The 25,566-nt window shown below is 35.0% G+C and overlaps 1 long non-coding RNA gene across 1 annotated transcript; it reads left to right on the top strand.

Moving 5' to 3' along the window:
* On the top strand, positions 1–2,810 carry LOC141718719 (uncharacterized). Its single transcript, XR_012573986.1, has 3 exons — positions 1–166; positions 389–458; positions 581–2,810. It is a non-coding gene; the product is annotated as an uncharacterized LOC141718719 (long non-coding RNA).
* Positions 2,811–25,566: the final 22,756 nt, after the last annotated feature.

Raw genomic sequence — 25,566 nt, 5'->3', positions numbered from 1 at the left:
TTGTCATAGTGTAAAACTGAAAAGGCAAGATGCCTTTTCTTAAATCACATGTTCAGTGTATTACAATTTTTGATTAATCACCGACTGCCTCCAAAATCAAGAAAGCTGCAGAAGAATATTGATAAACTAAGAGAGTCCTGAATAATCTCGAGGTTTGTATAATAAGGTATGGTGTTATGTAGATTGCACCATCTTTATTTGATGTCCTCTTCTAGAATAGGGTGATTGGAAGTTGATTTGAAAGTTCCTTCAGACAATTTTTTATGTCTTTGGATTAGTATTATAAGCCATTATGATGCTTGTCTTATTTGGGTGTTATATTATGCATAAATTTTACTGCCTTGGGGTTAGAAATATAAAGCTTTCTTATTATTATATCTTGTATCAGGTTGATCAAGAGAATGAAAGTGGACAGTAGATTTCATTCCTCGGCAGAGGTGAGGAAGACTAGGAAAAATGTGGGTCTTTCTTATTAACTGTTCTGGGTTTGAAGCAGCATATTCTGTCATTATCTAATTAATAAGTAGTACTCTAGCTTTATTTAAGCCCAGTCTTATTTTCTAAAATATTCTGGTTGCAGCTGAGTACTTCAATTAACAAGGTCTGGAAATATGAGTAGATCATTAAAAGCAAATTAATCGGCTGGTCTTTGCAGAAGAAGTAACTGTAGTCTGTAGGTTGCTGAGAACAGTTGCCAGAAGAACGCAATGGTATCTGGAATTTTGAAGAATTCCCAATGCTTTTTGCTGATTTTGGTTTAATATATACTCACGGAAACATGTTACAATTTGTTCTCTGTTCCCAAACTTTAGGTTTAGGCTTTGTAAGGCTATTAGAGGTAGCAAAATCTGCAGCTTTAAGGGTAGACCAGCCGGAATCACCAACTCTTAATGCATTAAGCTTACCTCGGTTTTTTTTTTGGTTGCATAAATTATTGCAGAAATGATGTATGAAGAGATTGTGTGAACGGACTTGATTGTGTCTTTAATATATCTCCATATGTTCTATAAATAAGCTGTTATTTTCTGGATCCTTAAGTTGTGTTCAGAAGAATTATCGAATAGATGTGCATATTGGGGTTCAGAAGAATTTTCTGGATCCATTATATATTTATTTGAAGTCATTTTGGGGTTTTTCTAGAGAATTTTGTTGTCTTATTTTATTTTATTGTTGAGGGTAGTTTATTTTATAGATTGTTTAAATATTTGGCTCAATTTTTTTTTACTTGCGTTGTCTACAAGCAATGATATTGAGGATCCTAGTTACTTCTACCATACTTTATTAGAGCCACATGTTGTAACTTTTAGATTATGTCTGGTGTAAACAAACTGGAGCACAGAAAATTCTGTGTGGTAAATTAGTATCCCAAGGGTAGATCACATTAGTGCCAATGCTCATTCCATGTTTGTGTTCCCAGTCAACAATATTCCTTTTACTTATATGGCATGGTCTCCCACTTGGGACAATCAGTGTTTAGATATGTTTCACAGAAACATATTACAGTTTATGCTCTAATTTTTTTCCCAGACTTTAGGTTTAGGATTAAAGGGTGGCAAAATCTACTCTTTCAAGGTGGACCAGCTGGGGTTGCGAGCTTTGAATATGTTATGTTTACCTTGAATGTTTCTAATGGTTATATGAATTATTACAGATATCAGTATTAATGAAATTTGTGAACAAACTTCATGTTTTTATTTAATAAACCTGTGGCGTGTTCTACTTTTAAGTTGTTATCTTTACTTGTTTAGGACCCTTGAGTTCCGCCTTTACATGAGATTGCAGGTTTTTTAGTGTTTATAGCTTTTAGTTGTTTGCAGTTCCGTATAGTACAGAAGAAATTCGGTCTTTTTTTAAAAGGTTTTCTATTGGAACAGGATAGCAAAATCTACCCTTTAAGTGCGGACCAGCTAGATTTATAATGCGGAAATAAGTTGAATTGGTCTCAGATGTTATCAATGCTCACAAAAATTACTACAATAATCAGATAAAGTGCAATAGGATTGTGCGAACAAACCTTTCTTATGTACTCGATTCGATCGGTACTTTTATCTCTTGAATGCTTACATTTTTTCTTCTTATGGGGTTGTGGAATATAGGGTGAGGACTTGGTGGCTGGTGAGTGGTGACTACTTTTTCCTCGAGGGAAGTTTCTCTCTCCATCTGCAAAAAGAGTACCAAGGCGATCCCTGTATATATTATCAAACTCAAACACGAATGTTTTAATCCCAGATTTTCCATGCATAGCTACTTTTTTCGTGATTTAAATTCCTGTGGCCATCACACTTGCATTTTTCAGGCGGTTACTTAGTTGCTTATTATTGACAGTTGCATTTTCACGCGTCCAGTCAGTAACTTGGTTGCGTACTATTTAGTATTTACAAAATGAGTTGGAAATGTAGCAAGTGGAATGGTTGGACCGGGATATGTTGTTTGTCCTAAAGCTCCTCAGCAGTTGAGGTGCTGATCTCAGTGTTCGTGGATAGTGGTGCAATAGATGTTGGAGTTCAAGTTTGGATTGATATCAGTAAATACATTTGGTTTCTTGATTGAATATTGCAGGTTCAAGCTAATTATAAGGCGGGTGATACTGATGAAGAGTTGGAGCTAATGATGTGTTCTTGGATGAAAGTGGCAGCAGATTTCTTTTTGGGAGAAGCATCACACTTGATTTCTGAAGTTGCGCTAGACATATGCTTAGGCTTTCCATGGAATTCATTTTTACCAACATATTTAATCCACCTGTTTACTTCAAAAGTCTCGTTGAAAAGACTAAACTACCACTGTTTTAATATTTATATAAAAGTTGTGCTTTCGGGTTACTTCATTCTTCTATAAACTCGTACCACCACACCATATTGTCACATGTGTTTTTTATCATACACATAATATGTAGGTGTGCTAAAAAATATTTTATTTAACTTTAAAGATAAGTACTTGAATTCCGCAAAAAAAATAATAGTTACTTAAATATTTGTGCAATTAATTTTAAAGAACTGAATTCCAGATATAATTAGATCTTTTTGGGGGGGCTCTGGAATTTAAAAGTTCGAACTCCTTATCTTTTTTTGATGTACCTACTTGAGCCGGATGAAAGAAAACTTTCACGTCCGGTTTTGAAGGGGGGATATCCTATAGAGGATCCTATCCCAATTTTTCTTTTGCTAGGCCCATAGCTAAAAAACCCACTTTCTTACGATTACGAGGTTTGTTCGAATATGAAATCCAATCCTGGAAATACAGCATCCCACTTTTTTTTACTACCCAAGGCTTCGATACATTTCGAAATCGAGAGATCTCGACTGGAGCAGGTGCTATCCGAGAACAATTAGCCGATCTAGATTTACGGATTATTATAGATTCTTCATTGGTAGAATGGAAAGAGTTGGGGGAAGACGGTCCCACAGGGAATGAGTGGGAAGATCGAAAAGTTGGAAGACGAAAGGATTTTTTGGTCAGACGTATGGAATTAGCGAAGCATTTTCTTCGAACAAATATAGACCCAGAATGGATGGTTTTGTGTCTATTACCTGTCCTTCCTCCTGAGTTACGACCGATCGTTCAGATAGACGGGGGTAAACTAATGAGCTCGGATATTAATGAACTCTATAGAAGAGTTATCTATCGGAACAATACTCTTACCGACTTATTAACAACAAGTAGATCTACGCCAGGAGAATTAGTAATGTGTCAGGAAAATATTGAAAATAAATCGCCTATATATAAATAATCTAGATTGGTATTAAATATTTAGATAAGTTCGAATTATAATGAGTAGATGAATTTTAGTTTATTTTGAATTTGAAATCAGAATTTGGCCCATTGTTCAAAAAATACTCGAAATTTGACTACATGACTAGCCGAAAAACACTGTCACATTTTACGTTTAGTAAATTTAAATTACAAGTTTGACGAGAATATTTTACCAATAATGTGAAATTTTTTGATATCTTATTTTAATATAAATTAATGTGTTTGAGGTATTTATAGGATCAAGTCAATTGATTATTTGTATTAAAATTACTAGCTTCACTGATAGCGCAATAGTGTTTTGGGACTTGTCCCGATTTTAAAAATATTTGAAATTTGACATGAGATCTCACGAGATTTGTTAAAACTACGATGATATATTAAATCGATTTATTTTTCATTTTTCACTTTAAAAAACTAGCATTTTGAAAAGAATTCTTTTAGATAAACAATATTTATTGATCAAGATAATATTGTACAAATATTTTGAATTATTTTAATATTTTGAATTATTTTAATATTTTGAATTATTCAAATAAAAGCTATATCTACACTATATTGTAGCATTTGATTCAATACATTTTATACTATTTAATATATATATATATATATATATATTGTTCAATAATTTGAAGAAATTAACCAGTTCAACTAATATTTATAAACCTTTATCGAATTGAAAAATATTTAATTTTAGGAAAATAGTATACAATATTATCAAATTATTATATGAAGAAATATTAGAGTTGTAATGAAAGAAACTTAAAAATAGTTTAAATAACAATATAATTACAATTTTCCTTCAAATTCTTGAAAAAAATCATGAACATCAATAATAAGTCTTACAATATATAATTTATTTTTATGTTACATGATTGATACTCGGTCGCATAAAAAACATATATAAATTGTTTGTTAGTGATAATGTAAATGTTATATATAAATTATTACAATTTATATATTACATAATTTTAATTTTTGAATAATTATAAATATATGTTATTTAATTAATCAATTGTCTCACTAGATATTAATAATAATTATACATGTACATAAATAATATATTTAGCATATAAATAATTGAAACCATCATAATTTTCTAAGAAATGTAACATACGATAATTCACAATGCTAACATAGACACATATAATTTAATCTTATTTTGTTAAGAGTAGTGTAAAAAAAATTAACATTTTTCCAAACATACATACGTTAAATTTCAAAAACTAACATTTTTCATTAAAATCGACTTTTATATTAACATTAGTGTAAATTTTATATTATTTTATATTATGATTGCAAGTAGTTCTGAATTCAGTTATTCATTTTTTATCTTTTTAAATTGAGTAAGTTAATTGTAAGTTAGTAGAGAACTCAATAATAATATAGACCAGTTATATAGTTTATTTAAATGAAATTCAATTTTTCTGGTCAACTCTGTATTCAACATATATGTTAGTTTTTAACTTTTTCTTTGTAAACATACCAACGACATTCTACATATTAAGTTTATTTGTTTCATTTCAAACGTACACTGACTACCCTGTTTATATTCATTCATTAAATACAATTATACAACACAAACAAGAATACATATATTTTACTTAATAAGCTATATTGGAAACGGTGTGTAATTTAGTAATGTGTTGTATGAAAATGATACACAGATAAATACGTTAGACATTATACAACATTTACAAATAAGAATATAACTAAAAATATTATAATTGCATGCATAAAAAACTCTAGAAAATGACCCGTGCCTCGCACGGGTTATTATGCTAGTTCATAGAAATAATGCACCGCTTGCTTTCTTTCAGAACCTCGCCTTTGAGCAGGTTACGAATTTTATCTTGAAAAACCGGGACCGGGACCGGTCCGCACTAACTCGGCACGCACAAAACCCGTGCAAGCTGCACGCGCAGCACAGGCCTGCCGGTGTGCCTCACACGTCTTTGATTTTCACAACGGAAACCTGCGAATTCAGCCTCTATGCCTCTATCCACTCCAACGTTCTTCTACACCAACGGTCTTCTACACAGAGGTTCCAACAATCTGAAATCTTACCTTATAAATACATACATACATACATACATATACAAATCTTTCACTAACTCTCTAATTTTCTAAATTCCGTATCTCTCTCAAACTCCCTGCCTCTCTCAATCTCAATCTCTGGTATATATTTTCGTTTTATTTCCGAGTTTCACCATCCCTAATTTGCTTCTAAATTCGCACTCGCACATCACAATTCACAGACACAACACATCTCAAATTCACAATTCGCAGACACAGAGACTCGTACATCACAATTCACACACAGACACAGAGATAGAAAAATGGAACATGGAAAAGGGAGTTTTTCTTCTCAAGATTCAACCCCGGCGAGTTAAATGCTATCACCTCAACCTAGATCCACGTTTAATACCGAAGAAGGTATTTCAATTTTTTAATTTTTTGTAATTTTAAAGATTTTGTAAATTCGTTTAATAAACTTTTAAATTCATTTTTTATTCATTTTGTAATTTGTTTAGTAAATTCTTAATTTGTTTAGTAATTTTAAAGATTTTGTAATTTTTAAATTCATTTTTTTAATTCATTTTGTAAATTTGTGCAGGTGCTACGAGTTCGAGACAATCATCGCACGTGTGGACATATTTTCCGAAAGAAGCCTTGCCGGATAATTCGAATATATTTAAAGTTCATTGTTTGATTTGTTTACAAAATGGTCGACCACAATCACCATTTAATTACGCTAGAGGGATCGGCACGGGAATACTAAGTCGGCACTTGGAGAATATTCACTCTATTACGAAGGCGAGTCACGAAAGCGGAAAAGTACGAAGAGGACCACAACAAACACAACTCGGTGGGTTTATGACATCAACGAGAGGGGGAGGTATGCCTTTTTCCTATAGTAAAGATCGAATGATAGAAATTTTTGATACTTTTGTTACACTAGACGAGTTACCATTTTCTCACGGTGAGAGTGATAATTTAGAATACATATTGAGAACTACGATAAATCCGGTATTTAGAAAAATTCCTAGGAACACACTAAAATGACACACAATAACACAATATCATTGCGCTAGAGCATAATTAATTGCATTTTTTCGTGAATTTGATGGTATGGTTTCGTTAGCTAGTGATTGTTGGGGTTCGAGTCAAGGTAAGCCTTATATATGTGTTACCGTTCATTGGATTGGTGTCGATTATATGTTATAAAAATAAATTATTGCATTTGATGTTATGGACGAATCACATATCAATTATAATATTTGTTAACTCTGTTTCTTCCCCGGTCTTCTCCTTTCTCACTTGAACTCGAGCCCAGTCCATGTGGCAAGCGATGCGTGGTTAAGCTATGGTGTGGGGGCTTCTGCAAAACAGAACCAGAGGGGGGTTGTGTACCCGCGAAAACTCCGGTAAAGGATGGGGTTTCTTGAGGAAGAAGAAGAGGGAAGAAGGAGTTATTTAAAAATATATGCAGTGGTGTGTGTATATTAGGTGAATATTTTTTAACCCCTAAAACCCCTTTTTTGGGGTCTTTTATAGGCTCCCAAATTTAGGGTTTTAGGGGTTTGTACCTCTTCATCCTAGCCCTTGATGATTCTTGGTTGGTGAATGATTGGATAACTTAGATTGCTAGTGGGGCCTGATTGTCCTTTTGCAGCTGGGGTGCCTGGAGATTCTCACAGTTGGACGGTTGGGATGTTGTTGTTCCATTTATGGTAACATGGGACAATGGACCTTTTGACTACCTGCCACGTGTCCCGAGGACCACCCCATTTTGGGCCCGGGGTGGCTTTTTCTTGGACTTTTGTAATGTTCTTTTGGGCCTGATTACTTATGGCCTATCATTTGCCTCCCACTCCCTTATGCGGGTTTGCCCAGATGGGGGAGTAGTGTTGTTGCTCAGAGTTGTGCTCTTTGATTTTTATGGGTAAAAATTTGCATTTTTCTTTGATTTGTGGCACCTAACCCCGGGGTGTTGTTGGTACAAGTCCCCAGGGTTGTGTTTGGGTAGGCTTTTGATTTCTGTAACTTGGATTTGTTTTTGTATTTTTTCTTTGATTTATGGCCCCTAGTCACGGGGTTTTGTTGGGCAAAAGTCCCCGGGGTTGCATTTGGGTGAGCCTTTTGATTTGACTGGCTGGGTATGGATTTGACTGATGTACAATATTTGTCGTTTTTCGGGGTGTTAGGCGGAGGTTGAGTTTCTTTTAGGGATATAAACATGTATATATATATCAAATGTTGCAGTTTTCCCCCTTTTTTCTCCTCAAAAGTCGCGCCTGTTAAATAATTACAGCTATTGTAATATCTCGTATATTTAGAATTTGTATTTGAATATATATATATGTGCTTTTATGATTTAGAAAGAATAAAATGGTGGATATTTTATTCCTGTTTGACAAGTTGGTGTTATTAAATGGTAAGGTGCTAATTGTTAAGTGTTATATCGATCCTTGTTAATTTCTGAAAATATTTACTTAAATGTATTATTTTTAAAAAGTTATTTGAAAGCGATCAATATCGGTAAATTGAAATTGTTTTGTAATATCCGGGAAATATCGTGCAATTATTTTTATCAATAATAATTATTATGTGATATTATAGGAATTTTGGTGAATTATCTGATGACTGATATTTATATTTGGGTGTGTATATGTGATAAAGTGTAAGTTGTTGTGCAAGACATGCCTGTATCATAACAAGACTAAGTCATTCTGACAACCCTGAGATTAGTTGTACTATAACCTGAATCTGTAATTTATACTTGTAATACTTAATGTCTGTAAAATGTAAATGGAGCAGACTGGAGCATTTTTCCCTAAACAGTGTCAAGCCTAAGAATTCTATCTGGAAGAAGATTAAGAATGTCATGCCTCAGAAGAATTATGAAGAAGCTTGGAGTTGAATAATTATGTTTGGTGAAAAATATTCTAAGTCAAGATCTCTACATGTCACAGAATTATTGTTATAGAGAAGTCATTCGAGAACTCAGAAAGACCTATCGAGAACTCAGAAAGACCTATCAAGAACTCAGAAATTGCCTATCGAGAACTCAGGAATTATCTATCGAGAACTCAGGAAATGTTATTGGAGATATCGATAAGTCAGATACCCATTCGAGAACTCAGAGATATCGACAAGTATACATTCATTAGAGAACTCTGAGTTATCGATAAACCAAAGTCCATTAGAGAACTCTGAGTTATCGATAAACCAAAATTCACTAGAGAACTCGGAGTTGTCGATAAGTCAAGTCAATAATTAAGTTTCAGAGAAATCGACAAGCCAACATGCCTATCGAGATGTCGAGTTCTCTACAGCTTAATTGGAGATCTCGAAGTGAAGAAATTTCTCTAAGTACAGAATTGCAGAACAGTTTAATATCCAAGGTTGCAAATCAACAAACAATTCACATAGCTGGATTGACAAGTCTACAAAAAGCAGCTTGAGAGATGTGCAAGATCAATGGCAAAGATTAACTGACAGAGGAGATTAAAGTAAACACGGGATGCTAAAGATATGCTAAGCCAGAAATGGAAGATTTACTTTTCTATAAATAGAAATGACAAGTGACAGTTTAGAAAAGCTAATAGCATGTTTATTATCCTCTGTGTAAACCAGCAGTTAACTGAGTTATAAAGTTAACATTGGTCCTCTAGTCAGTAGTAATAATCTAGATAGAAATTCTGTATTCTCTCTCAAGAAAGAAGCTAAGTTCTAAAACAAGAACTTAGAGATTTTGTAGCAAAACACTGTTTGATTTTTAATATAAAATTAAGTGAGTTTTGAAGATCTTTGTTTTACATATTTGCACAGTTATTTATGTTTAACATCTATTCTACTAAATCATTGATAACAACCAACTGCTAAAACCTAAGTCGATCAAAAATCAAACATTTAATCCAAAACACATTCACCCCCCTCTGTGTTGTATTCATACCTAACAAATGGTATCAGAGCAAAATCTGAAAGTAAACAGATTAGATCTTGGAAAAATGAATACACAGAAAATCAGTAGTATCAAGATTCCTCCCTTTGATAAGGCCAACTACACTTTATGGAAAAAGAAAATGTTGCTGTTTATAAGAATGGCCAATCACCTTTACATTGGTATCCTCAAGAATGGGCCCTTCACTCCTGTAGTTAGAGTTGAGGAAACCACAGAAGGAGATATGGTTATTCCAGATCATTATGCTCCCAAGGATCCCTCTGAGTATACTAAACCTGAAAGAGAGAAAGTTTCCCTAGACAGTGCTTTGCAACTGATACTAATTGAGTCACTTGACAATGTAATGTATAATAGCATTGTCAACTGTGAGACTGCTAAACAGATCTGGGAAAAGATTGAAATACTTTGTGAAGGAACTGAGGAGGTTAGGTCAAATCAAAGAAGGATATTGATTTCTCAATATGAGGGTTTTATGGCTAAACCAAAGGAGGGTATTACTGATGTGTTTGAAAGGTTTAATAAGCTGATAAATGACTTGCAGCTTCTTGATAAATTTTATGATGTCGAAGAAGTGAATTTGAAGTTCTTGCTTACTCTCCCTGACCATTTGGAACAAAAGATCTCTGCAATCAGAGAAGGAAGGGATTTGAGTAGAATCACACTGGAAGTGCTCTATGGGGTTCTGAAAACTTATGAACTTGAAATGATTCTAAAGAAATTATTAAGGGCTGGTCAAGGATATGTACTGGACGGCTCAAGTGCACTAATTGTGAATGATGGCCAGACCTCTAATGATGAGCAAAGATCCCAAACTCCAGAAGTTTTTACAAGTGAGAAAAGAGTCAATGATACTAAAGAGCAAGTCATACTGGAATTGGATGAAGAAGATGAATTTTATACTCTTGATGAGCTTGATGAGCTAGACAAATCAATGGCTTACTTGGCTAGAAAATTCTCTAACATTAGAGTGAAGAAACCAAGATTCTTCAAGAGCAAAGGACAGTCCTTCAATAAAGACAGCAGCTGGAAAGGAAAAGAGAAGTACACTCCTGATAGCAAAACTGGCTACAAAACTGGATCTGTTGATAGATCAAACATAAGGTGCTTTAACTGTGATGAGTTGGGCCATTTTGCTACAGAATGTAGGAAACCCAAGAAGGCAAAGAAAGACAAAGCTTATCTTGAATTGGAAGCAAAGTATGATGCTCTTCTAAAGAAGCAACAAGGGAAAGCTTATATTGCTGAGGGCAAGAGCTGGGATGATTCATATAATGATGAAGATGAAGAAGTTGGAAACTATGCACTCATGGCCTTGGAGCAAGGAGACTCTTCATCATCTAAATCATAGGTACCAACTCTTACCACAATTGATTTAAATGTGAGTCAATATAAGGAAACTGTTGAAAAGATGAGCACATAAATGTTCCACATTCATACAAGCATGGTTGCTGCAAATGAGGAAGTTAGCAGATTGAAAAAGATCAGTGAAAAACTTGAGAGTGAAAAACAAGAGACTGAACTGCTGCTGGTTGAGCTTGATGCTGCTAGGCAAGAAAATGCATACTTAAAGAACAAATTAAAGTGTGCAAGTGAAATTGAAGCAGTATTGAGAGAAAGGCTGGAGAAGAATGAAGTGAAGCTGAAATCCTTCAAAAATGCTTCTGATTTGATTGGCCAATATCATGAAAGGAACAAGCCATATGCAAACATTGCCATTGGTCTTGATTATGAGGGTTTGAACAATAAAAAGAAGTCTGTCAGTGACAAAGGAAAATCAACAGAAACTGAGGATGTTCCAATTATTTTGAAGAAAGTTGAATCACCTTTGTTCAAGGCATGTGAAGTGAACTTCAGTGAAGAAGAGTTGATCATCAAATAAGAGATAGCTGATGAGGACAAGGAAAAGAAAAGTGATGAGACAACTCAGTCTTCCATCTTTGTTGAAACACCTAAGGCCAATCAAGAAACTAAGGAGCTTGTGAAGGAGATTAAAGCTGAACAGGTCAAAAAGAAAAAGAAGAATAGAAATGGAAAGATTGGGATAAACAAAAGCAATAATTTTGCTTATATTGCAGATGCTCCCAGAAAGAGGTGTGAGAATTATAGATCAATGAATCACCTAACTCATCTTTGTAAAAAGACTGTTAGCAATACACCTGAAGGAGTCTGCAAGTACAATGAAGCTAAGGCTAATGATCCCTATTCATTATGTGACAAGTTTGACTGTATTCCCTGCAACATGAAAGTGATGAAGAGTTGCCACAAATTGAGAATTGATCTCATAGAATCAAAAATTGGTTCTGTATCTGAAAGGGAGAATGCTCAACAGTCTATGAATTCCATTTTATCTCAAAATTCACATTCTACTTCTGCAAAATCAGTTAACAAGAAGAAAGTGCCCAACACAGCTTGGGTAGCTAAACACAATTAATCCTCATTGTGTGCAGGGCAAAGGAAAGAAGGTCATATGGATCATTGATAGTGGATATTCCAGGCATATGACAGGTGATAAGGCCCTGCTATCATAATTTGAGGAGATGGCTGGCCCTTTGGTGACCTTTGGAGACAACAACAAAGGATTCACAATGGGATATGGCAAGATTGTTTCTGGAAATGTTGTCATTAAAGATGTAGCACTAGTTGCTGGATTAGAAGTAAATCTTCTAAATGTTAGTCAATTTGCAGACAAAGGTTTTCAAGTTGTTTTCAACAAAGAAGATTGTGCTTTTATTAGCAAAAAGACTGGTGAAATTGCTCTCAAAGGAGTAAGAAAGGGAAGCTTGTTTGTTGCAGACTTAGACTCAACAAATAAGGATGGAGTGTATTGTTTCTACACCAAGGCATCAGAAGAGCAAATAAAATTATGGCATAAGAAGCTATCTCACTTGAATTTCAAAGCAATCAACACCTTAGTCAAGAAGGAGCTTGTGAGAGACATGCCCAGTCTGGAATTTGCTCAACTGGAAGTTTGTGAAGCTTGTCAGAAAGGAAAGATGAAAATATCAAGTCACAAGTCAAAATCTATGAATTCTATAAGTGCACCTCTGCAACTTATTCACATGGACTTGTTTGTGCCAGTAAATGTCTTGTCCATTTCAAGGAACAAATATGCCCTTGTCATGGTTGATGATTTTTCAAGATACACCTGGGTTGAGTTCATGTACTCTAAAGATGAAACTCCAAACATTATAATTGAGCACATCAAGAAAATTGAGAAGCAAGCTGAAGGAGAAGTTAGTGTGAAAAGATTGAGGAGTGATAATGGAACAAAATTCAGAAACTCAACATTAAGTGAATTCTGCAAAAGCAAAGGCATTGTTCAAGAATCTTCAGTAGCTAGAACACCTCAACAGAATGGAGTAGTTGAGAGGAAAAATAGAACATTGGTTGAAGCTGCTAGAACTTTGCTACAAGATGCTCAGTTGCCAACTAGTTTTTGGGAAGAGGCTGTTAATACTGCATGCTACACTCAAAATAGATATCTCATAAACAAAGCTCATGGCAAATCACCTTACTCAATCATGTCTAACAGGAAGCCTACAGTGAAGCATCTACATGTGTTTGGAAGCAAGTGTTATATTCTAAAAGACAACTCTGAATATGTAGGAAAATTTGACTCTAAAGTTTTTGAAGCAATTTTTCTGGAATATTCATTGAAAAGAACAGCCTACAAAGTTTATGTGATTGATCAAAAGAAAATTATGGAAAGCACAGATGTGACTTTTGATGATGACAAGTGTCCAGGCTTGGAATGCCTTGATGTAAATGATGCTGAAGCCCTTGCATTTGAAAATCTAACCATTGATAGTGATTCTGATGAGGAAGATGAAGTTGTGGCACAACAAGTGACAAATATAGAGACCTCTGAACAAAATCATGGGAATGAAAGCTCTCTTCAGACACCTGAATTTAATGGCACAAACTCAGGAGGAGAAGGGGAGAATGGAAATGACAGTCATGGTAATACTGAAGAAAATGATGAAGGCACTAGTCAACAGACACACACTAGAAAGTGGGATAAGAGTCATACAGTAGAAGCTATTATTGGTGATCCCTCAGCTGGTGTGAAAACTAGAAGTGCAACTGCTAATGAATGCCTACATGCATGTTTTCTATCTCAAGTAGAGCCCAAGAAAACTGAAGAAGCCCTATTGGTTCCTGGTTGGATATGTGTTATGTAGGAGGAGCTGAATCAGTTTGAGAGAAACAAAGTTTGGTAATTAGTTCCTGCACCAAAGAATAGAAGCATAATTGAAACTAAGTGGGTGTATAGGAACAAAATGGATGAAAATGGAATTGTTACTAGAAACAAAGCAAGGCTGGTTGCTAAAGGCTACTCACAAGAAGAGGGAATTGACTATGATGAGACTTTTGCTCCTGTTGCAAGACTAGAAGCAATAAGAATTTTTCTGGCATTTGCTGCACACTCAAACTTCAAGGTGTATCAAATGGATGTCAAAAGTGCTTTTCTTAATGGTGAACTAGAAGAAGAAGTTTATGTGCAACAACCACCTGGCTTTGAAGATCCAGAATTCCCTAACTTTGTTTACAAATTAATCAAGGCCCTATATGGATTGAATGAGGGACCTAGATCCTGGTATGACACACTGTCAGAATTTCTACTCAAATATGGTTTTATCATAGGTACTATTGATAAGACTCTCTTCTACAAGAAGCATGGTGAAGATATGATCCTAGTTCAAATCTATATGGATGATATCATCTTTGGATCTACAAATGAAAATCTTTGTCAAAGATTATCTAGGTTAATGCAGAGTGAGTATGAAATGAGCATGATGGGAGAATTGAGTTACTTCCTTGGCCTTCAAGTTAGTTAAAGATGTGATGGTATTTTTATCAGCCAAACCAAATATGTGAACGACTTATTGAAGAAATTTGGTATGGTGGATAACTCACCTGCATCTACACCAATGTCTACTACAACCAAGTTGGATGAAGACAAGAAAGGCAAGAGTGTGGATATTTCAAGCTACAGAGGGATGATTGGATCATTGCTTTATTTGACTGCTAGTAGACCAGACATCATGTTTGCTACTTGTCTATGTGCCAGATTTCAAGCCAATCCAAAGGAATCACATTTGATGGCTGTAAAAAGGATTTTCAGATACTTAAAGGGAACTCCAAAATTGGGATTATGGTATCCTAAGGGAACTGGTTTTGAAGCTGTTGGATACACAGATGCAGATTTTGCTAGATGCAGGGTTGATAGGAAAAGTACTAGTGGAAGCTGTCAATTTCTTAGTCAAAGACTTGTATCCTGGTATAGTAAGAAACAACAATCTGTGTCAACTTCCACAACTGAAGCTGAATATATAGCTGCTGGAAGTTGTTGTGCTCAAGTGCTTTGGATTAGAAATCAGCTAATGGACTATGGTCTAGTTTTACACAAAATTCCTATTATGTGTGACAATACAAGTGCTATATCTATAGTAGCTAATCCAATTAATCATTCTAGAACAAAGCACATTGATGTTAGGTACTATTTTATCAGGGAACATGCTGCAAATGGTACCATTGATCTCATTTTTGTTCCAACAGAGAAACAATTAGCTGACATTTTTACTAAACCTTTGGATGAAGCAACCTTCACTAGACTTGTGAGTGAAATTGGAATGCTCAATTCTTCATCCTAAGGCAAGAACTCAGCTAATGTGTTGCAGCAGAATAATTTCTAATAAATCAACCCAGTTTGATTTAATTGGAAATTAACTGAAATATGAATTATAAATATTTCAGAATCTCTGTATATTTATTTTTCTTAAAAAAAATTCAAAAAATAACTTAGAATACTTTAAAATTCTAAGTAAATTGCTTAGTTGTTAATTTACATCGTAAATGTGTAAAATTAACACAAGGCAGAATAACAGTACTCAAAGGTATAGAGAACTGAGTTCTCGATAAGTCAAAATGACTTATCGACAAGTCATTTTAGAGTTCTCGAGTGAGTCCTCGATAAGTCTATTTACAGACTTCTCGAATGACTTCTCGATAAGCTCTATTATGACTTATCGATAAGACCATGTAGAGTTCTCTAATAATACTAATTCACAGAGTTCTCGACAAGGATATTTTGAGACTTATCAATAAATCAGAACTAAAATAATTTAATTCAATGAATTATTTTAGACAAACACTTTTGGAAAATTTACTCTGATTTCAATTTGATTTAATTCAAATAAATTAGAATCTCTTTAGTCCATTTTCAGACAAACTGGGCATTTATCAGAGTTCTCGATAAGTCATTTTTGACTTCTCGATAAGTTTAATATTAAGCGTTTATTTGACTTCTCGATAAGTATTTTACTTTTTCTATAAATACCCAGACTTCTCGATAAGTACACTGTACTTACACTTTCTCGAGATCTCAAGTGAACTAGCTTTCAGACAAAAGGCGATTTCTCTCTCGTTTTTGCTCCTTTCTCAAAACTTTTTCTTACCCACTACTTCTAAACACTAAAATGGGACAAAAAGTTGTTAGAGCTATCATTCCAGAGAAGAGAACTAACTTTATTGCTTTTCTTGATGCTAACCAAGCCCCTGATAGTTTCAAGGGGTTTGTGAAGTTTCTTTCTGAATCTTATATTGCAGGTGCTTTAACTGCAAGTCCTGTGCTGTATTTGGACGTTCTTCATGAATTTTGGATATCAGCTATAACTAGGACAGTTGTTCTAGAGAATGTCACTTCTATGGTGGTCACATGCACAATTGGAGGCCAGGAAATTGAGTTTTCAGCTGCTGATGTGAATACAGCCCTGGGGTTGCCAACTGAGAATTATGGAGAGATGCCAACTGCAGATGAGCTGAGTGAATTCATGGACTTCATCAACTACAGTGGCTCAATCAACTTGGCAAGCCTGAACAGGAAAAACCTTAGAAAGGAATGGTCTTTTGTGTTTGATTCTGTAGTGAGGGCTTTCACTTGCAGAAAAACTGGCTTTGACAACATCTCAAGTATGGTGCAGAAGCTGGTGTTCTCAATAGCTCACAACAGGCATCTGAATGTTGAGGCTCTAATTATGGAGGAGCTGGCTACCAGGCTTACTATGCCTTTGAAGAATAGAGGTAAAGAAATCTTTTTGCCAAGGTTTATTATGTCTACTTTAGCTCATAAAGTAAATGACATACATTTGTTAGATGGTATTGATAGTAGTAGAATTGGCAATTATAAGCAAGTGTCCAAAATAATATTTGGCTCACTTACTTCAAAGAATAAGGTGAGTATAAGTCTTAGAATCACTCCATTTATGTTGGAAAGATTCAGGACTTATCCTTACCCTATGCCAGATATGAGGGCTTCTAAATTTGCTAGTTCAGCTATGTTTCCTGAGCCTGTGGAAGCACAAACACAGGCACAACAACAGGGAACTTCCAAAGCTGCAGCCCCTTCTTCTAAACCACTAGATGTTAGCAAACCAACCACTTTAGTCTCTCAAAAGACTGAAGTGAGTAAAAAGAAGAGAAAGGAACCAACCCTTGCTGTTTTAAATGAGAGTGAAATAATTCAAACTGAACCAGAGTTACCCTTGGTCAAGAAACCAAAGAAGAGTAAGTTACCTGACTTGACCACTCAAAACACCTCTGTGTCCTCCCAAAAGGGCACAGTTGAACAAATGGGGAGTAAACAATTATTAGATGCATCCTCTCAATAGGGTGTATCTATTGAAAAGAGCATTCACCCCAATGCATCCTGTACTGAGTCAGCACAACCTGCACCTAGAGTGTATGATAGAAGAAATAAGGATGACACACACAGTGAGGGCACATCACTTGAAGCTCCCTCATCCATTCAGGGGGAGCTGTCAACACTCACAACTAAGCAAACTTCTCTAATCTCTCAAATTTCTTCATCATATAGAGCACTTGAATCTGATTCTCAAGTGCACCAACACTCAAGTGACATGGTTCATGAAACTGTGCTCACCACCCAGAACCAACATCTAGATGGTGAGAGGCTACTAGCTGGGTAGACCTTGATGACACCATCACAAACATGGGGGTTTCATCAGTTTTTACTGAAGACTCCATGATCACTCTTGCACCTTCATGTGCACAATCATCTTCACAGATGAATAGGTTTGAGGGTAGTACTCTTGAGGGAGAGCTATCTAAATCCTCTCCAATTCAATTGGAGGTTCCTCTAGAAGGAACAACTCCCCTCAAAACCCTAGCTGAAATTGCCTTGACAGTTGAAGCTAGGAGTACAATTGCCAATGACTCTGTTGTGGGAGAGGCAAGTTCATCACATTTATGTGACAGTGCTCTGCAAGGTGCACAAAGGTTTGAGGCTGGTGTACATGACAGTAACCCAGTGAAATCCTCTCCAATTCCAATGGAGGTTCCCACTACATGTGGTGAACAACAAACTGTCAAAACCACAGATTTATCTGTGAGTCAAACTGTGATTTCAGTCACAGGTGGTAATCTGGACATTTCTCAGCAACCATCCACATCTCAATCCATCCAACCACATGTCATGGCTCAATGGCTACAAGATATGGAAGCTCAGCCTTCTACAGTTGATGACATGTTGGTAGATCAAATATCAGGCTTGGCCAATCTCTCTCAGCAATTGCTCACTTCAGATATGGGGAACCAGGACTATCAAGCTATACTGCTATGCTTCAATGAAGAGGTTGAACAACAGAAGGAGAAGATAGTAGATGAAGCTGAAGAAGATGGAAATGTAGATGCCTGGTTGTCTGATGGCCATGTGGCAGAAATGGATGAAGTTTTGGCTAGATTCAGGAGGGAGTACATAACTATCATGGGAAGCAATGATAAATCTCTCACTCCTCCTGAAGTCTATGATGCCATCATAGATGTGCACAAAGCTCAACTCAAGGCTTTCCATCTCTTTGGAAAGACCCTTGAAGTAAAATTGACTGGACATGAAGATAAAATCAGGAAGCTGATCAAGGAAAAGATGGATGACATTGTGCCTTCTCAAAAGGACATCAAGAATCAATTCCAGTCTTTCACTGAGCAAATGTCAAGGATGGATCTGGCCTTCATTAAAAAGGAAGTGTCAAATATGAAGAGTTCTTTCAAGGCCCTGTTTGATCAAGTTCAAGCTCATATCACAAATTTAAATGATACCAGGGTCAAGCTCAATCAAATGTATACTGCAAGGTATGAGCCTTCATTTCTTCTCATGGAGGGTGTCAGAAAAGCTGTTGATGAACACTTTGGGTCCTTCTCAGCCAAAACCTCTACTCCTCAAATACAAGAACTTCAAGATCAAATTTCTTCACTTCAAGCTTCCAACTCAGGTTTATCTTCAACCATATTGGTTGAGAGTCAACAGCATGATATTCAGGCCCTAGTGGAGTCCCATAAGCATTTACAAATGCAGAATACAATTGCTTTGGGAGCCATTATGGGAAAACTCAACATCCCACTGCCAGCATTGCCTGAAGCTGTAAGACCTGAGATTCCTACTCCCCTACTCATGCCTGTCACCAAGACTAAGGGGGAGATAGATGCAAGGCTAGCACAATCACAATCAAAACTCAAAAGTTAAGTATAAGGTCTAGAACAAGAGAGGCTCCTTATGGTTGCCTAAGGTCCAGGAATGACACAAGAGTTTGACAATTTGCTCACTGGACTAAGGAACTCTCTAAACAATAACTTCTTCACTTACAGAAAGACCTTGGAAAAGACTATCAATTTCATCAGGGTGCTGTAGATCCCAGTCAAGGACAAGTTTTTGGAGAAAAGGATAGTGATCAATCTTAATGATTCTGGTGTAGAAAGATGTATGCAAGTCAACTACAATTATCTAATTTCCAGAAGAGCATCTGAGGTGTATATTTTAATTAACAAGGTCAGGATAATCAACAATGAAGAGAAAATGCTACTAGCAGAGTTGAAGAAGGCTCAAGAAGCTGCATTCCCAAAAGCTTATCTACATCCAAGCAAAGGGGTGCACTATATCTGCTCTACAACCAAGCAACTGAAACATTTCCAAGTACCCAAAAACTGTGTCTTGGCCAACAGAAGACTGATAATGGTGCTTGAGTCTGAGCTAAAAAGTAAGAAATTAAAGACTAGTGAAGATAAAGCTATAATCAAGATTCTGAGGAGATACATTGATAACCATGAAGTCAATTTGCCTAAAACTCAAATCAACACAGATGACTTGGGTGATGATGAGCAGAAGAAAGATGGTCAAAATCCTTCTGGCTCAAACTCAAGTCAATCTAGCAAGACAATTGGTGGAAAAGGTGATAGTGAGAAAGAGAAGGAGAAGAAAAGTGGATCCGAGACTCAAAGAAGGGTGGAAGGAGACAAAGACAAAAGAATGATACCTCACAACCCCTCCAAACCCCAAATATCCAAAACCTATTGCTAAACCTTCACATTCAACCTCATCAAAAACTGCTCAACCTCAAACCTCTAAGCCTAAATATTTCTACAAGCTCACTGCAAACTCTCTCCTCAAAACTCAAATTACTCACAACCATACTTCTCTGAAAAGACTCAAAACTGTACCTTCATTCAAACCACCCCATAAAACACACTTCAAAACAGTTGGAATAGGGCCAAAAGAAGCCAAGGTTAAGAGAAGATTCAGAAGACAAAGAAGACAAAGAAGAAGACAACTGGAAGCTGAATTTCTCAATGATCTAGGATTTGGTGAAAAGTCCATCTGGAACAGATATGATCAAGATGATTTCCAACCTCTAAATGTTGTGGATTCAGATGAAGACTACTTCCAACAGCTAGCTGAAAGAATTGTCAGAGTTTGGGTTATTAACATCAAAGAAGTTAGAATCTACAACAGTGATAGGTCCTTTGAAAAGCTTGGAAATAGACTAATGGATTCTCTCTCAATTGTTGAACTGAAAAGGGTGATAAGCTTGATGAATGGTAAAGATTCAGCCACTAAGGCATGGAGAACAGTATTGGCAATGTTTGTGGTTAACAGAGAGGAGATGAGAGATAAACATAGAGATTTGCTAGATGAAAGGAGGAGAAAGTATGAGCATGACATTGATGAGTATATCAGAAGATCAGAAGAGTTAAAGGCAGCAGGCAAGAGCAGAATATCAAAGGATGGAAAATTTCCGAATGTAAAAGCTGGCTCTTTGTCAAGATACAGGATATGGATGTTAGCTAGTTATCCTAAGCCAAATTTGCTGAAACTAATAGAGGCTCTAACTGACACCCCCATCCTAGAAGAATTGGAAATACTTGTACAAATTAAGAACATAATTGAGAAAGGATCAGAAAGCTCAGTCTTTACTTAATTATTGTAAGCTGTCAATTGTTCAATGTACAAGTGTTGTATCAGCCTTTGTATTGTTTTATTCTCATTCTTTAACTTGGGGTTAGTCTTGTTAACAGGTATGAATTTGTGATAAGCAATCTTCTCACAAATTGGGGGAGATTGTTGTGCAAGACATGCCTGTATCATAACAAGACTAAGTCATTCTGACAACCCTGAGATTAGTTGTACTGTAACCTGAATCTGTAATTTATACTTGTAACACTTAATGTCTGTAAAATGTAAATGGAGCAGACTGGAGCATTTTTTCCTAAACAGTGTCAAGCCTAAGAATTCTATCTGGAAGAAGATCAAGAAGGTCATGCCTCAGAAGAATTATGAAGAAGCTTGGAGTTGAATAATTCTGTTTGGTGAAAAACATTATAAGTCAAGATCTCTACAAGTCACAGAATTAGTGTTATAGAGAAGTCATTTAAGAACTCAGAAAGACCTATTGAGAACTCAGAAAGACCTATCGAGAACTCAGAATTTGCCTATTGAGAACTCAGGAATTGTCTATCGAGAACTCAGGAAATGCTATTGGAGATATCGATAAGTCAGATACCCATTCGAGAACTCAGAGATATCGACAAGTATACATTCATTAGAGAACTCTGAGTTATCGATAAACCAAAGTCCATTAGAGAACTTTGAGTTATCGATAAACCAAAATTCACTAGAGAACTCGGAGTTGTCGATAAGTCAAGTCAACAATTAAGTTTCAGAGAAATTGACAAGCCAACATGCCTATCGAGATGTCGAGTTCTCTACAACTTAATTGGAGATTTCGAAGTGAAGAAATTTCTCTAAGTACAGAATTGCAGAACAGTTTAATATCCAAGGTTGCAAATCAACAAACAATTCACATAGCTGGATTGACAAGTCTACAAAAAGCAGCTTGAGAGATGTGCAAGATCAATGGCAAAGATTAATTGACAGAGGAGATTAAAGTAAACACGGGATGCTAAAGATATGCTAAGTCAGAAATGGAAGATTTAATTTTCTATAAATAGAAATGACAAGTGACAGTTTAGAAAAGCTAATAGCATGTTTATTATCCTTTGTGTGAACCAGCAGTTACCTGAGTTATAAAGTTAACACTGGTCCTCTAGTCAGTAGTAACAATCTTGATAGAAAATCATGTATTCTCTCTCAAGAAAGAAGCTAAGTTCTAAAACAAGAACTTAGAGATTTTATAGCAAAACACGACTTGATTTTTAATATAAAATTAAGTGAGTTTTGAAGATCTTTGTTTTACATATTTGCACAATTATTTATGTTTAACATCTATTCTACTAAATCATTGATAACAACCAACTGCTAAAGCCTAAGTCGGTCAAAAATCAAACATTTAAGCCAAAACACATTCACCCCCTGTGTTGTATTCATACCTAACATAAGTATTTTTGATTTTTAATATGTCCAGAATAAAGTATAGATAATTATGGTATTTTTTTGGTAATTTTTGGATTGTTATATGATTTTATAAGGATTTATAGATTTATTAATTATTTTCTGAGTAATTACAAATTATTTTATAAAACCTGGAATCATCCAATTTCAACTGTTTTTGCGTTTTACAACCCGAAACTCTTCAGAAAACTCCTTCCGAACCTAATCTGGTAATTCCGGACATTTTACGTGTTTTAACTTTTTCAATCCGGATTATAGTTTGACCCGTACGCGTCCAGAATGGTTCAAAAATCATGAAACTTATATTTTATTAGTATTTGAATATTTCGAGAATTTTAAAATTATTTCAAAAAAATTTCGGGTTATATTTACCCGCACGTTTGTTCGTTAAATCGTAAAATGCGGATATGATGCGCGATTTATAAATGTTTTAAAAATTATGAAAATTTTATTTTATTAGTTTTTAAATATTCCGAGAATTTTAGAAATATTTCGGTTTCATAAAAATTATCGGACCGGGCCCCTATCGGGACATCAAACCCCACAAAAATTGTATTTTCATTTTTATAAAATCATGGGACTTTCAAATATATTATATTTTTACATTTTTAGAATATTCGTAATTTTTGAAGAATTTTGATATAAATTTTATATTTATTTGATTAAATATTATTCTCCGCTAATTATTAATTTCAGGCTAATTTTGATTATATTGTATTGATTTTTAGTTAAAAGAAAAAGAAAAAAAAATCCTAACCCCCCCCCTAATTCCTTCCTTTACTTTCTTTTTATTGTACGCCTCTTTCTGCCTCCCCACTCCCTCTTCCCTGTCTCTCCTCTCTATCGTATATTTATATATCTTTAATTTTCAAAAATTCATATCTTATAAACCGTATATCCAAATTTCAATTATTATATATATAAACGATCAGCGCTTCGATACCTACACATAGGTATATATATTTCGAGGTTTTGAGAAGAAATTTTACGGAGCATATTTTCCGTTTTAATTTATTTTCGGGGCGTAGAAAAAGAGTTTGGCGGGGGTGATTACTCCACATGGCATCTCAGCGTTTATATATCTATCGCTATTAATTTCGGATTTTTCTGGAGATATTTTCCGGACATCAGATATTCTCTTCGGGGTGATCAGAATTTATTTTGGGTAACGATTCCGAAATTCCGCCTTCGTACTTGTGTATATTATAGCATGTTAGTGTTTATATATTTATTTAATAATTTTTAGAAGTTTTTGTAGAAGTCGCTTTTGGCCGTGTTTTTCGTTTCTGGCGAGTTTATACGTGCAAATATAAATTATTGTGTGTTTTAAATTTATTGATTTTATTAGAGTACAGTTGGATTGTGTTGGTTTGGGATTGATTTTGAGGGGTATAACCCCGGGAAAAGTCCGTTTTACAAAGACGTTATTTCGAAATTTTTTCTAAAATATTTATTTCGATTTCAAATTATTATCTTTTGTTATTTTCGAAAATCATAATTTGATTCAATTATTTATAATATGTTTTGATTTATTCTTATTTTATTCATAATAAATAAAGCGTTCGTCTGTTTAATACGAACGAATGCCTCTAGACTCAGAAAAATATTCTGCTTTCATTAAAAAAATACTTTTGAGACCCAAACTCTTTTGTTTTAAAAGGGTCATTTGATTTACGAGTCATTCTGAGTCGATTATTGATCGAAAAATCATATTTTTGACCTGATTTCAGTTTTAAACATACTGAGTCGAATGTTTTGACGAACTGAGTCATATGTGATATAGATTATTTGATACGTGGCTTATGTGTTTATATGCTATGTGAATTACGTGTGTACGTGAGTCAAGAGTCTTGTATTTGACTGTTTTCTTTATGCGTGGGCTATCGTATGGGTAGACGATAGGGTTTTGACGCGCAGTTCGTCGAGTAATTATCGTTTAGACGATTAAAGTTGTATATTTTAATTATAGATGCGGATCATTCGAGTTGATCAGGAGAAGGCGTTGGATAAAGAATAAGATGGAATGGTATTGGGTATCTGGCTTCTAGCAATCGCAGGAGTAGCATATTAGTAAAGTATTGAAAAGAAAGATGGTGATGTTTTGAGACAGAATGTCAGAATATATGCGTTTTTGCGAGTGTGACTAACTGCTAAAAACCCAAAGGAAAGAATCCCTATCATCACTTATTGTTCAAGTGATATTTATTTTAAATCTTCTTATGCAAGTAATGCTTTCCCTATTCTCTGTTCGGAATAGATAAATGTTTTACATATCGCTGAATTAATGATTCTGTTTATGCAAGTACTCTTCTGCTATTTTATGTTCAGAATAGCTAAGTGCTTTTACTTATCAAATTACCGGTAGTATAAATGTTTTGGACTTTGAGAAAGATGATTTGGTTGCGAATATTTCTACCCAAGTAAATAGGGGAATAAAATTATTTCGGGTGTCGATTATTATGACCCCGTTTCAATAAAAGGTTTTAAGATTAGATCATAAATGCGTAAGTGACCGGGACGGACGATCCAGCGGAGGGCTATTTCTAAGTGTCATATGGAATATTATGACACAATTTTTGCCATAGGCAGGTATATTGCCTTTTTATTTGAGTACTCGTGTTTTTGGGGTCATGTTTCTACGAATCATGACCCAGTGCTATCACACGAGCTGATCAGCATGTGATAGTACGTCCGTCGGAGAATGATCCCAATCTAAATTATCATATCATTTTTGATATTCATAGAATAAATTATTTATGAATTGTTCTATTTTGGATTAACGGTGAAATGCAGTTTTGATTCAGTTTCTGATTTTGTGGATACTTAGTTTGTTGTTAAATATCAAAGGTGGTATTAGTACAGATGATTGGTGTTGATTTCAGTATGGGATGTTGTGAGCATGAAAGTTCGTAGTGATATCTATTTGATATGGCAATAAAATGAGTATTAATATGAAGAGCTCGGTTTTGAATAATATTTATGACTCAATCCATAATCATTGTTTCATGTTATTGTTGTTTATGATATTTCCGTAAACACTGTTTTACGAGTTTTATTCTCGTCAAGATTCAAATTAGTGCTGAATCATTTCGCTCAAAAATATCAAAAAGAGTTTTGAATACAGTGAGAAACAGTTATCTGATTCTTTAAT

The sequence above is a fragment of the Apium graveolens genome, chromosome 4, assembly GCF_009905375.1.
Source record: "Apium graveolens cultivar Ventura chromosome 4, ASM990537v1, whole genome shotgun sequence".
In the NCBI taxonomy this organism is placed as follows: domain Eukaryota; kingdom Viridiplantae; phylum Streptophyta; class Magnoliopsida; order Apiales; family Apiaceae; genus Apium; species Apium graveolens.
Note: the sequence above shows the minus strand (reverse complement) of the source record. Positions and strands in the feature narration are given on the sequence as shown.